Genomic DNA, 15,636 nt, shown 5'->3' on the forward strand with positions numbered 1-15,636 from the left:
TACTAACTATAATATCTTCTGGTTTTTTAAGTTCTTTACTATTCAATTTCATGTATCAGACATACCCTTTGGAGCTATGAATGTCATTGTTAATTAATATTTCAATTTCTTTTACACCCTTTATAAGTTTCGCCTTATAAATTATCTCCTAAACCGTTTATAGAGACAAACTGCTGTATAAACGGTGAATATAAATAACCGACGACTTAAAGGTGCTTGCGGTCCACCAAGGAATGTTCTAATTTATTTGAGACATCCGTCACTCCGACCCTAAAATAGTACACTTACGAACGCAAAGGCCTAATTTGTTTCACGGACAAAAATACAATATTGAACCTTCGGTGAAGCAATTGTAGAAAGTAATAATATATAACATGGTTGTAATATGTTCAATAAGCTTAACATTACAATTATTAAAGCGATATCTCTGGCTATAAAGGTATCTGGCTGAGTAAGGAAAAACTTTCATAGATTTCTCACAGATGACGCTGCGGCAAAAAAGTTAAAAAACCAAAAAACAAAGATATTTAACAAGCACTTACCAAAATTCGTAAGATCTGCTGGTTCTTTGTACATATACGCCAGATGTACATGCCTCATGTACTGGCGTGATTAACTTCTAGGTCGATATAATGTAGCGTATGTCGTCGATATGATAAGAAGATTTACTTAGCGGTCTCCCGGTCTCCTTTAAGGGCTACAAATAATTTAGAAATTAATAAACATTATTATTACTGACTTTTTAGAGTTCGCTATGTCGAAACTGTATAACATTTTTAAATTAATATTTAGTTTATCTAATATCACGATATTTCGCTACCATGATATTAATTTCTTTTTTGTAAAGTTATAAACTTGTTTGTTATAATTTTATAAATACAAAGACGCACGGTATGCTGAAGGCGCTGGTTCGGATCCAGCCGGATCGAAGGATTTTTCTTTGTATCAATAATTATATATAACAAACGAGAGCATATATATAGTTGGCTATTAACCGCTCACGCGATACATGCAGTCGTAGACGCATACCACACCTAGAGGTGCCGGTGATGATTTTATACCGATTTATCGGATATTGAAGTTATAACACGTAAAAAAACTAATATTAATTGCTATTTCGGTAACTACTCCAGCAAACCCTAAAGTTTTTAATGACTGGGTTTGTCATTTAAAAAAAATAAACCACTTCAAAAATACGTCACGATAATCGTGTGTGTTATTGTTTGGACTGGTGATTTCGGTGTTTATTTATTGAAATCATACTGTAAGTAGCGTTTTTTAAGTTTACCCTGAATATAAATGTTTATAAACTATACTTTAAGGAGTAATTTCATGGTAAACGTTAAAACCACTCAGAATATTATCATATTTATCCAAGTACACCAAAAATTTCATTAATGCTTTTTAAGTGCAGGATTTGCGGTGTATTACTGCATTTTATTTGAGATGTTTTTGTTGGTAGTACGGAGGGTATTTATTTAGCAATGCAGAATAATAATTTTTATTTATAAAAACTTGTATTTGAACTGAATGCTTTTCTAATTTGCGAAACCAAATAGCCGCCATTTTGCGGTAGGAGGAGCGCATCGCGTGAGCGGTTAATGCCAGCAACACGATAAGATAAGCTTGATACTCGCTCAAGCGAGACCCATACACTAAGTTTGATTCTATTTTGCACATTTACTAATCAAATTCAATGACATCCGGTAGACACTATCTAGAAACCAATATCGAGGGTCGTGTGTCGGTTTTCCGTTGAATTATACAGTATCAAAATTTCTCTAACTCAGATTCCGTAATTTTCGACCAAAACCCAACTTCGTGGTAAGTTTTAAATAATAAACATGTTTTTGTTTATATATTTTGATAAACTATGATCCTAGAAACAGTATGGTCACACAGTAGGTACTTAATAGTCATTACGTAACAGATACATCACTCTCAAACAAAATCGAAAATACCTACGCTATAATAGCAAAACCAGGCGCTGACTACGTGGAAAATGGAACCTAAGCATGCGCTCAGAAAGGTGAAAATGATGTTACCCGCTGTGTGCAGTCGTGCGGTTGTCGGTTTCAATGTATTTATTTTTATTTATTTAATAGTATATTGTGCAGAAAAAATGCAAAAAGCCACAATTAATACAAACAAAAGCTTCTGCTTATTTCTAGCAGAAATTTCCTCATGCAGACCTAAATAGACGACACCTTAACTAAAAGAACGCACTTATGTGCACAACATAACAAAAAAATGTAAAATAAAAACAATATAATAATGTTAAAATAAATACTTAGATAAATATATATTTCATAATATAATACCTAAGATATGGATGGAATAGTAGATAAATTATGTTCTTTATCTCTCGTTTTAAAAATAGCAAACGAATTTCTTTCGTGAACAATTAGGAAGAGCATTCCAAAGCCTGATCGCATGAACAGTGAAGGAGTGAGAATATAAACCGGAATCAAATGATGGAGATATATGTATAATGTCAGTCCACATCTCATCATCATCATCATCATCAACCCATTTACATGTTCCACTGCTGGGCATGGGTGTCTTCTCAACCTAGAGTTTAGGTCGGTCAGTTTAATTTGCCACTCTGGACCAATGCGTGATGGGGAATTCACAAGTTTTCCGAGGGTTGTGTGTTGTGTGTTCTTCGACGTACAAGATGCAATACGATATTTCTCTTCATTCAAAAAAAGGTCATGGTAGATTTACAATTAAATTGTGCACATAAATTCCGAGAAACTTAGAGGTACAGGCTCCGACTCGAAAATCACCTCCAGAGCAACGGAACAAGATACGTCAATGTGTAGCTTGATGTGCTGTTGATTGTACAAATAAAAGTCAACAAACAAAAACATAATATGACAAAATAGAAGTGTTTGTATTATATAAAGATGTATGGAAAAACAATATGAGTCTAGATTCCACACAATTATTATGATTCAATTGTACTCCATGGCATTTAAGTTAATTTGAAAAGAGCATCATATCTTGCTCGTTCTTCTCGGGTAGGTCAGTGCAGTGAACGAGCAGTAGCTTACAATATACGTTTTGAAGTGCAAAAGCTTTTTTTTAAATAAGTAGTTACCAAAAATTTTCCAAGAAATTGTGTTAGGCTATTATAATCCTAATCTTGAAGTCATTAAAGTCTCAAATCACTAGTACTGTGATTCGTCTGTGAAAGTTTTGGTCGTCTACGAGCCTCGTTTGCCATGCTAAAATCGTTTCCTGCTGTCGTTAGCCGTTAATGTTTCGAGTCGATTACACTATCTTGGTACCACATTGGATCTTGTATTCAAAAATTACCTAAATTCGAGCAGTATTCTTTTATACAATTAAGATTCCGCGTAACACGAAAGCAAGAAACGTTGTTATAAATAAAAATAAGAGCTAATTTATTCGAAGTGAATTCTTGGAAATTGTTTGATGTTATTTGTCACGTATAATGAAAATATTTATGCTAAAAATAGATTCTGAGAACTTGTTACCTTAGGATTACGTTGTTCATTACCTGGAATGTTCCAGACATGTCGATGCGTCTATAGGTGCTGGTTTATGGAAAGAGAGACCAAATTAATATCAATTAATACAACTCTAAAAATATTTTTCGAAGGAGCTCCTTGTGGAAGAGTACATCCAAATACTGATGTATGGCAACATGACAACTTTACGTCTCAGGGTGACACTGGCAGTGTATTGTTCTAAATATGCGTGTCGCTTTCAGCAACACGAACAACTTGTTCGTCCCGCTACTTGATATCGTCCAAAAAGGTAAATCAACTATACCTTTTTTTTCTCACCTCCTAAATAATGCCTTGGACCTTTTCAAGGTGAGAGTGAATACTCTCGCCTTGAAAAGGTCCAAGTTATAACGTTCAGGGAACAAGTCTGCAGGCAGGGAATTCCACTCCATAGCCGTTCGCCATATAAATGTGGAAGCGTAACGCTTCATGCGAATCTTTGGAATATTCACAACATAGGGGTGGAAGCCAAGCCTACGCCTAGTCCCCCGATGATGGAAAGGGGAAGGCGGAATTAGATTCAGATTCAGATTCAGATTAATTTATTTCTCAAATATAACATTACAGTATAAATTGCACTACATGTCAAAGTATAATAAATTATATTGAAATCGTCAGACCAAAAGGAAAATTATAAGAAAAGCACACAATAATTAGAAAATTAACAATTCATTATATAATATTGTTGTCATTAAATTATATATCAAATATCATTCTCCATCAAAGATCGTCATAAGTTGATAACAATTATACAAGAGTATGTTAATGCGGTAAAAATTAGAATAAAAATAGAAAATACTAAATTATTTACAATTTAAAGTCCATAAATTCTTTTACGGAGCATATAGGATTTTTCAAAAAAAGGTCTTTCAGCCGGCGCCCAAATATTTCGTCAGACGGTTCAAATCTGAGAGTAGCGGGTACACGTTCATAGTAAGTAGGTCCGATGACACGCGGGTTTTTCTCTGTAAGTGCCATGCGTCGAGGGACTGTTCTCAAATGACCGGTACGGCGAAGTGGGATGCCAGAAACATTCACAGTACCAAATGAAGACAGATTATTTCTAACATACATTATAATTTCGTATAAGTAGAGTGAGTAGTGCGTCATTATGCGTTGCGCTACAAAGAGATTTCTGCAGGAATGTCTGTGTTTTATCCCAACCAATACGCGTACGGCACGTTTTTGCATTAGCATGACTCTATTGGCATCCGTGGAGTTACCCCATATGAGTGAACCGTACGACATCAGCGAGTGGAAATATGCAAAATAGACCTGTCTTAATGCAGAATCAGAAATGAGCAATTTCAGTTTACGCAACGCAAAGACTGCACCACTCAATCTATCACACAGTCTGTCAACATGGCACTTCCAGTTAAGGTTCGAGTCCAGAGTGAAGCCAAGGAACCTACTCTCATTGCATATCGGCATCGGACTGCTTGCTACACACGGAGGAACTGTGAGACCTCGACCCGAGAAAACCATGATGTTGGATTTAGTGATATTCAGCAGCAACCCATTCAATGAAAACCACCTCTGGAGCTGCTCACACCCTTCATCGATTATCTGTCCCAGCTGTTCGTACGTGCGCATGCTAACTATAACTGTTGTGTCATCCGCAAACAGTACGGAGAGGCCGGTCGTGATGGCAGTGGCATTAAACCGTGTAATTCCATCGCACACTCTGCGTGATATATTCTGGAAAATACCGATAAGCGCCAGCTTATAACTTTACGGGGGTGTTCAAGGCTCTGCAGCTTCGCCTCTACTAATTCCGAGTCACCTATAAGGCTATTGCCACGCTTGTCAATTGAATCCAAAGTGGCCAGTTGATATGTAGCAGAGCCATCCCAAAGTTGGCAACAGTACTCCATACACGACCGGACTTGTGCTTGACACAGCTGAAGCAACTGTCCCGGTGTGAAGTAACGCCTCACCTTGGAAAGGATGCCAAGCTTCTTGGCTGCATTTTTGGCCATGGATTTTTTGGCCAATGTATCTGCCGAAGTTCAGATTGGATGACAGGTCCATTCCATGTAGCTGGAGACGGTCGGCTATTGGTATGGATATATCACGAAAAGTCGGAGTCTGCTCAAAGGGACTCCCTTTAGTGGAGAATAGACACGTTTTGGTAGCGTTAAATTTGACAAGATTGTCATCGCCCCAATCGGAGACTGCCTTGAGCGTCAAATCTAAATGGCTAACCATGGACTCTCGACAAGACTGGATTTCCTCTCCTCTGACCTTTGCATTGGTCAAGTACCTATCTACAGCTGTGCTGTCATCAGCATACGCAAAGGTACCTGGAATTAACATATCATTGATATGCAGCAGAAAGAGAGTTGCAGACAGTACGGAACCCTGAGGAATCTATCGCCATATGTTCGGAAGAGTAGCCTTTTAAGACCACTCGAATGGAACGTTCACTCAAGAAACCTGAGATCCAATTCCAAAGGTCAGTGGGAAGCCCATAACATGGAAGCTTGCTTAAAAGGCTTGCGTGCCAGACCCTGTCAAAGGCTTTAGAAATGTCCAAAGACACTGCAAGTGCTTCGCCTTGCTTTTCTATAGCCTCGCTCCATATGTGACAGGCATACACAAGAAGATCCCCGGTAGATCATCCTCGTCGGAATCCATACTGGCGATCACTGAGGAGGTCATTGTCTTCAAGGTATGACAGGAGACGGTTGTTGAGTACACGTTCCATAATCTAGCAGAGTATGGAAGTCACTGAGATAGGTCTATAGTTGACAGGGTCAGCTCTGCTTCCCTTTTTGGGCCCAGGTTGCACGTTTGCAAGCTTCCACGACTTGGGAACTACACCAGTCTCAAGTGAGAGGCGATACGGGCGTGTGAGAACAAGAGTGAACTCAGGGGCACAGTTACGTAGAACTACCGCTGAAATTCCATCTGGCCCGCTAGCTTTATTCACGTCAAGGTTCCGCAGAATTCTAAGTACCTCTTTTTGGCGTATGCGGATTTGCTACCTGCTGGATAAGAGGCAAACTTGGCCCTTATGCGGCGCACATGGTCGAACTTGGCCCTACGTAACACGCTTTTGCACTTCTTGGTGGCTATATTAAAAGCTTTCTTCAGATTCCAAGTACTCGGAGCTTTGCGCAGTCGAGCATCTGCCTATGCTCGGTACGCGGACTGCTCTTGTGGTTCAGCACGACTGCAGTGAGCGTTCAATCATGGACGAGCTTGGGGTCCATTGGGTACATCGGAGTATGGTATGTAATACTCCATACCCAAAAGCAAGACCTACAGCATAAGCACAGCTCAACGAGTCTCCTGAAGAAAAGCGAACCTACCAAGGATATGACGCAAAGAAATGGCACATTTCATCCCAATCTGCTAACCTGTACCGCCCCACCCGTCTTATACCACAAAGGCCCTGATCGGGTAGGGAGCATACGGATACAGTTTTCACCAGACAATGGTCGGAAGTACAGTGGGGCATCCACAACCACAGAGTATCGGTCTGGATCAGTTGTAAGCAGAAGGTCCAAGCAATTAGCCGTATGAGATTCAACATCTGGTATCCTAGAGGCATCACAGACAAGCTGGGAAAGGCTTAGCGTTAACGCAAGTTTACGCGTCTCTCTCCCAGCATGATCGGTCATCTGGTATGGGAACAACCATTCTTGATGGTATGCATTAAAGTCCCCCAGAAGGATATAAATATGGAAGAGAGAAGCTTCGTGCAAATCCTTGGAATATCCACAACATAGGGATAGAACCCCTTGCAAAGCATGTCACGCAGTGCTGTCACCGCTTAAGCATATCCTGTAGATTGTAATGTAGCATGGAGATTCCTGTTGGTGTTTTGAGGAGGTTTACCATTTCTACACGTATCAGAGCTTCGATATTATTTAACTTTTCCAGAAAATATTTGTGATGTATGTGTATAAACACATTACATCGTTAAACGTCTATAAGAAACTAATGTATTTGTAATTTAGTATGATGAGAGAGAGCACGTATATTTGCTTTGGGGGTTTGGTAGACAATGACGACGGATCGAAACAAAGTGAGAATGACGAGGCAAAGGAATTAAAGAACTATTCAACACAAAATTTTAAAATAAGTGGCCAGGAACCAGAGAAAGGGTGATAAAAAAGGGTGATGACTTTAAGCGTGTCAATTTGATAATTTGTAAGTAATAATCTGATCTTATGGTGGCACTTCACATTGCTACACGTATTCGCTATTGGAAGCTTGATATACTTGGAAAAATATTTGGTGTACAGACAAACATGCAAACTCTGACAAATATGAGCGTCTACACGTTCGCATGCTTGAAAAATCCGAACGTGTATTTTTTTATCCGCTCACGCGATACATGCAGCCGTAGACGCATACCACACCTAGAGGTGCCGGTGATGATTATATGATGATATCGAAGTTATAACAGGTAAAAGAACTAATATTAATTGCTATTTCGGTAACTACTCTAGCAAACCATAAGGTTTTTAATGCCTGGGTCTGTCATTTAAAAAAAACAAACAACTTCAAAAATACGTCACGACAATCGTGTGTGTTATTGTTTGGGCTGGTGATTTCGGTGTTTATTTATTGAAAATATACCGTAAGTAGCGTTTTTTAAGTTTACCCTGAATATAAAATGTTAACGTTAGAACCACTCAAACGGAATATTAGCATATTTATCCAAGTACTCCAAAAATTTCATTAGTGCTTTTTAAGTGCAGGATTTGCTGTGTATAACTTTATTTTATTTGAGATGATTTTGTTGGTAGTACGGAGGGTATTTATTTAGCAATGCAGAATAATAATTTTTATTTATAAAAACTTGTATTTAAACTGAATGCTTTTCTACTTTGCGAAACCAAAAAATAGCCGCCATTTTGCGGTAGGAGGGGCGTATCGCGTGAGCGGTTATAATACCAAGTGAGAGGACGAAGAAGTTGTACGTCTAATGGTAAACGACACGCCCTGTCCATAACAGTTGCAGTGCCACTCAGAGCTTTAAATCGCAATGATCTTAGGAGCACTGCCACCGTCACCCTGAGGCATAAGTTGACAAGCCTGTAATTTCACCAGCACCCTTTCGAACCACAACGCAGTAATGCTCACATCATTGCTTGGCAGCAGAAAGTGCAGGTTTCCATATCATGAGGTTCTCGGTAGTGGAAAACATAGTATTGAAAGCTGTACGATGAAAAAGGTTCACAACCTTCGGAAAACGTGTGATGTCCCTGGCGAACTATAGTCTAAACCCTAGCAAGAGAGGAGACTCGAGCCTTACAGTGGAACGTATAAATTGGTTGACTGTTTTAAATAAATACTTTATCTATACAAAGATCATCAGTCTAGGGACAGACCACCAAATGTAAGAACTATTTAAATTAGTATTGCTTGTGAAGTCGAAACAGATCACATTCAATTAACAAAGTTAATGTTAAAGCCTTCAAAATTTGAAACGCTATCGCTCAAGTTTGATGACTTGCAAAATGAAATGGAGATTTTGTATCTCGAAGGCCTTTCATCTGAAATAGATGAGCGGGATAGCATTGAGAACGATAAAATTATAAACATAACCACAGCGACGAAGTTAGTAGGATTGTTTTTAAAGAAAATGAAGTGTGAATAAAGGCGCAATGCTGTTCACAATAATTCGTACTGTGTGTATTTCGTCACTACTAAGAATTAGAATTTAAGATACAAACAATTAATGGATTCAGACATTACTTGGCGGAAGTCCATGTTAATAAAAATGGAAGAAAATTAATTTGCTACTCCGCGAACCCAGTGAAGGTTAATTCGTGGAAAATAACTGCGCTTGTGTTGAATATATTTTCATCCAGTTAATTTTACCACTCTCCCTCTGCATAAAATTAATAAAATAAATAACACAAGCGCAACTACACTCAAAAACACCACCACCCGCAATTGCATCGATGCAATCGCAATCCCAAGTGTATGCGATCGCGCGTTTCAAACGATTCAAAATTTAACAACGAGTGGCCAGGAACCGGAGAAAAGGCGATAAAAAGGTTGGCTGACGATGTAAGGAAGTCACATCGTGACAAGATGGTTTAAAAAACCTGAGACGTGTCTGAGCAAAATTTACATATCGCAGACCATCACAACGTGTGATTAACTACAGTAATTCTCGTATAACGAATTTTCGACTCTCGACTGCCGCGGAATCTCATGATTAAGAACCACAACTGGTTCGTAGCATGTCCAGCAAAAATTGGACTTAAATACGTGAGTTATTCGTTAGTGAGTCTCACGGTGTTTTTCTATTTAAAGTTGTGACGGTGTGACCTCCTTACACCGTCATCCCACCTTTTTATATCGCCTCCCTCCATTCGCATCGTATCGTTTTTTCTTCTTCTACTCATATTTTAATTTAAAATTTGAATTGTTCCATCTTCCTTCGCTTTCTCATTTTTGCTTCGTACCACGGTTACTCTCTGCTTGACCGCGATAGCAGACAGAACTACTAAATCAAATTGTCAAATTTTTTATTCTTTTCAAGTTTAATCATAATACAATCAATGTAAATCATGTATCGACAATAATGAGCGAATGACAGTCTATCCAATATCTGTAATTCAACATAATAAAACCCGATAAGGGTTTTTTTACTTTACCTTTTGCTTCAGGTTAAATAATCTGTAGCGCTTCTTCCATGTTTGCTGATTCTTTCGCAGCAATCATAAGAAAGAAATCAGCTTCTCTGCTGAACAGACTTCGCAACAGTAGCAACAGCATCCTCAAAATGATTGCTGATAGAGTGGAGGGGCCTCTAATGAGGCACCTCATAAATTGTACTAGATCTAAGTTAGAAATAATTTACTAACATAGTTTATAAGTCTGTTACTAATACAAAGTGGGCCTTGTTGTCTTTAATAAACGATATTATTATTATTATTATAAATAAATTTGTGGACCGGAAGCTTCCTGTTTTACTACCGTGATCCCGTGATCACTGTTGTTAGGGTTACAACCTTTTCACTGGCGCCCGAACAGGGACACGAATACGAATAGAGAGGAGGAGAGGAGAAGGAGGAACAGGGATACGAATGGAGAGAGGCGATACAAAAAGGTGGGATGACGGTGTAAGGAGGTCACAAAGTTGTCATGTGATTTTAACTAATGAAAGGCTCGGTGTCCTATTCTTATTAAAGTTCAGCATTTTCTGAACAAATCTCATTAATACGTCAAAATAATATTCTTTTTTATTAGTTCCCTGTAGTTCGTCGTAATATTTTTACGACTTTCATGTGATAAAAGCACATTTGACGTATGATCTAATCTGGCTTTACCACATTTAGAGTACGATTTGTTTTCTTTATACAGCAATAAAAAAAGCTGTTGAAATGATGAAGAAAATAATGACTTCAATAATAAATAATAATAACGCACTCTTAACATAGCCCCGCACTAGGGAAACCCTATGTCGCGGGTGCCATGGACACACATAGCCAACCACAAATTAGACCCAAATTCACGAGATAAATAAATGTAGGCCATACAAATATTTCTCCCAGCCCGGGACTCGAACCTGGGACCTCTGCGTGGCACTCATGCGGAGGTAGTTAAGCTATTTTGTTTTGAAGAGGCGGTATTTCCCGGCACAGTTGGCCGGTGTCACGAACTCGGGTTCAAGAACCTATGAACGTGACGTATTGAGCAAGCTCCGCTTCCATATTATTATTACTATTAAAATCTCATTTAGATGTTGATAACTTTCCTTGTGAGGTGCACGAGGGGAGTCTCCCCGCATGACGTACCATTCCTTACTTGTACAGTCAAGAGCACGTCACTATCGGGTACCTTACGTCGATTAGTAAATCCTTCCACCACGATGGCAAGCATTGTAGTCTATGCCATCGGTACAATAAGAAGAAGAAGACTTTCTTCTCATTAAATTATATTAATATATTTTTTTTATAATATCAAGTGACGTGACGATCGAGACGTGCGCCTGATGGTAAGCTACATGCCTGTCCGTAACAGGATTAAGCTGGCATCGTTCCCCCTTCATACAAAGACTATACAGCTATGCTAATATGTTGATGACAAATGCCCGGACGGAATAACACTTATCGCCACGGGACGCCACGTGTGCCGATACACTTACTCCATCCCATCTCCAGCACACCACCAAGAGAGCTGGTTCTCTCTGCAAATGGCCTATACATTGCTTTTACTTCGGGAAAATACACTGCATGTTGAGATACAGAACTTTCTAGTTCGACTTTAGTGGCTTTATCTAATTAGTACTTATATTTACTTAGCTTAGCATTGTAATGATATCAATTTTCACCGAATAAATATTATTATTGTTAAGAGAGCAAACGTGTAGAGACAACCCTACACGAAACCGTACGTGAATGACCTGTGTTATTTCACTAGGCATGGAATAATGAGCGAGTTATTTCCGTGGAAGAGGTATAAGATAATTGGACGTACATATTTGTAGGTGCTCATATATCAGGATTTTGGAGTCATCTATCTTTGAGTGTATTTGAGAACTGTTGGTATGAGTTACAATTTATAAGAGAATTGAGTTCTGTGGCAAGTTTTCATGGTGATAATTAACGGTATGAGTGTTTGTTACTGCGGGTTGAGTTCGTAGGGCTGTTAATGCACTATCATAGAAATCTATTAAAACATAGCAATTGTAAGAAAAAAACATCACATCAGATCTTAGATCACAGATGATTATGACCTATGAATTACGAAAAGGAATATGATTGATCAAACGAAAGAGACGCGACAAGGCAAGGCAGAGTAAAACAAAAACAACACATATTTATATCATAGTGTACTGTAAGAGCGGTGGTCCCACATCTTTCTATGTTGAAGAAAAGTTTTGTTTACAGTGCCTCTCCCTAATATCTTCTTGGTTGTACGGGAAGGGCACTATGCCCTGTACGAGCGAACCCGCGTAGGGGCCGGATCAGCCGGTTTGCACGGACTTCATCCGGTTCTCTGTAAGGCTAGTGCCTTAAGTGAGCCGCCCCGAGTGCACGTGTAACACCCTCCTTATTTTCAAGATAGGTACCCGAGCTGGAGGCACGTTCACTTCCCGTCGCGCTCCGCACGACTGACGGTTGCTACCGCTGAGCCGCCGACTCTAACTCAACTACCAAACCTCCTCAGGTCCATTTAAATATTCAAGAAACAAAATAACAAAAACTTTTTATACCCCCTTGTAAAACCAATCTTGGTCTTCAATCCCCTTTCACTAGAATTTTCAACGAGTACAATACTATTAAAAAATTTTTAATGTTTACACTAAAGCTATGTACATCGTAATTGTCATTATATATTAAATGTAATACCGTATCTATGTTGAATGTTTAAATGCTGTAATATATATGATATGGTAGTTCTTAATAAATAAATAAAGGGTTCAAATCCCTGTTACGGCATATACAGCTTAATTTTTAAGTTTATACGTCAGCAAAATTTATAGTTTTGAGGAGAGAGGTTTAAAGGCTCTACAATGGACTTTAGTCCATAACTTTTTTATGCTTAAATAGCTGTTATAAACTTCACAAGTACATATATAATTTGTCTCAATTACTTTGTATTATTTTTAAAACTTTCAAGGGATAAAACCACTCGCTTGCTGGTGAAATTACAGGCACATGGGACTTGTCAATTTTGTGTCTCGGAGTGTCGGGCGCAGAGGCAGTGCCCCTGAGATTTTTGCAATTTACGACGACGACCAAAGCATTGGAGCGGCTTGCGCACCGATTTTCATTGTTTCCCCATCTCTGAGGTTCCGGGTTTGATCCCCAGCCGGGTCAATGTAGAAAAACTAACTTTTTTTTATTATTGTCGCGGGTCTGGGTGTATGTGGCATTGTAGTTGTTTCCGATTTTCCATAACACAAGTGCTTTACCTTTAAGTTTGGAATCAGAGCGAAGGACATATGTGATGTTGTCTAATAATAATGTTGTCTGGTGGCGCGATTTTAGTTGCGGGTAGTCCGAACCGGTCAAACATGCGAGGAATGCATACGATGCCTTCCTTTGATTTGTGGAGGTAAGGCGTAATTATACGCTACTGACTACTGCTGCCAGCGCCTTGCGTAGAAATTCAGACTGTCCAGAAGTGGTGGCGCAACTGGTGCGCTTGTTCATCCCTTTAGAAAACAAGTTTAATTTACGGCCTCGCAGTTACCACCTGCTGGCAGTGCAGGAGACCCGCACTGTATCCCGTAGAAAATTGCCGCTTATTCGCGCTTTGCTTTACGTAAACGAGCTTCTCGTATAGGCACCTGACTGCGATGTTTTTGATAGTAGATGGGCGGTTGTGTGTGATGAATGTTTGAGGTTTTGTGAGAGGATGGATGAACGGCTGTCTTCTGTGAACTAATAAAAAATATGTCTGTTTTCAATTTTATGGATTTCACAGTGCCTTGGTAAAATAACTGTAATGCTGTGAAATTGTATATATAAATAAATAAAAATAAATAAATAAATGAATAAATAAGTACGTTTGATTGGAACAAATAAGAGTAAGTAAGGTGGGAGCACAATTCCTCTTGAAACAACCGCGTGGCCGTTCTGCCGATGAGTTGAGCGATCTCGAACCCTTGCCTCGCCCAGGGTGCGATTCATGACGTTACAAGTTCACAAAAACATATGTTCACTGTAGTTTTCAGTTTAGTATGGTTTCACTATGATTTTCATGACAATAAATTAACAGAAGTGATTGCGCGCACGGGCAATAGCGAGAGTTTTCATCTTCATCCGTTAGGTATCACCAGTTGGGTAACGTTGTCTCTCTCTTGCGTGCGAGTAAGGTACGTGAGGGTAAGGGATGGAATAGCTAATACTATTCAAAGATGAAAGTGTCTAAATTTCGCGAGGTAAATTCAAATATCAGGTTTGGCGCAACCGTTGTCTATTATCTAAAGCTCTGAGTGGCACTGCAACTGTTGTGGGTAGGCGTGTCACTTGACATCATTATGACGTTTATTATGATGAGGCTCTCGGTAATGGTGAAACATACGAGTCCTTGTGAGATGCCCAAGCTGCATTGAGCCAGCTTATTGGACCTTCTAAGCCCTCTCTTGGAGGAGACCAGTTAATGGTAATGATGATCATTGTTTATATTATGGAAGAACGACGCACGGTTTATTTTTTTGACAATAAGTCAAAATTTGCAGGCAAGATACAATAAAAGTTTAATATAATAACAGACTTAATTAGTACTGCAGTCTATGTCTGTTTGGGGTTTTTTATCAAAGCAAATATTGGATCCCAAACTTGTGGTACGGATATATCAAGTTTTTTATACCGGCTACGGACAGGCGTGTCGCATAATATCCGGCGCACGATTTGTTTTTCCCGTCACCTGGTATTAAAAATATCTAATGTATTTACAACTTCATCTTATAAGCAAAGCAACCGCTCACTCCTTATACCAAATGTATATTTCATTGTATAATGTACTCTAACGACACTATCTTGGCCTTTCATCGCTTGGAATTGGGGTGAGTTGTCTTAAGTTATTGCCTCGTAACTTGCACCCACGTATTGCGGTCCCAAACTTGGTATTTTGTATTATTATTTTGTTTTGTGTGTATCGCGTTTATTATTTTTTTATTTTATGGGAACATAATGCGTTGTATAAAAAAGAAAAAGACATTATTTTTCTTTATATTATTACATAAACCAGTATTATAGAGACATTTAGGATTTTAACGACATTGACCTCGCCCGGTCAATCGCCATTATACAGGCATTTTGATATCAATCGCAGGCAACAATTTCTTACAAAAAAACTGTCTCCGCGACCGAACGGTTACCTTTGTATGGCCCACATTTATTTCTCTCGTGATTTTGATTGTAACGGTGTAATTTGTGATTGTCTATGCTGTGTGTCTAGTGCTAGGGCTATGTTGAGTGTGTGCGTTATTTATTTATTTATATACAAATGAGGTTTTTTAGTCATTTATTGCACAGGAAAATACAGATAACATTTAGTAAAAACGACACAAACAAAACTTATTGCTTCTTTCTAAAAGTAATTTTTACCTACAGACCTACATAGATATAGGACACAATAATTACAAAAACGGGTTTACGTGCACAACGAAACGAAA

The sequence above is a fragment of the Hyposmocoma kahamanoa genome, unplaced genomic scaffold (genome assembly GCF_003589595.1).
Source record: "Hyposmocoma kahamanoa isolate Upper Pololo Valley unplaced genomic scaffold, ASM358959v1 88, whole genome shotgun sequence".
NCBI lineage: Eukaryota > Metazoa > Arthropoda > Insecta > Lepidoptera > Cosmopterigidae > Hyposmocoma > Hyposmocoma kahamanoa.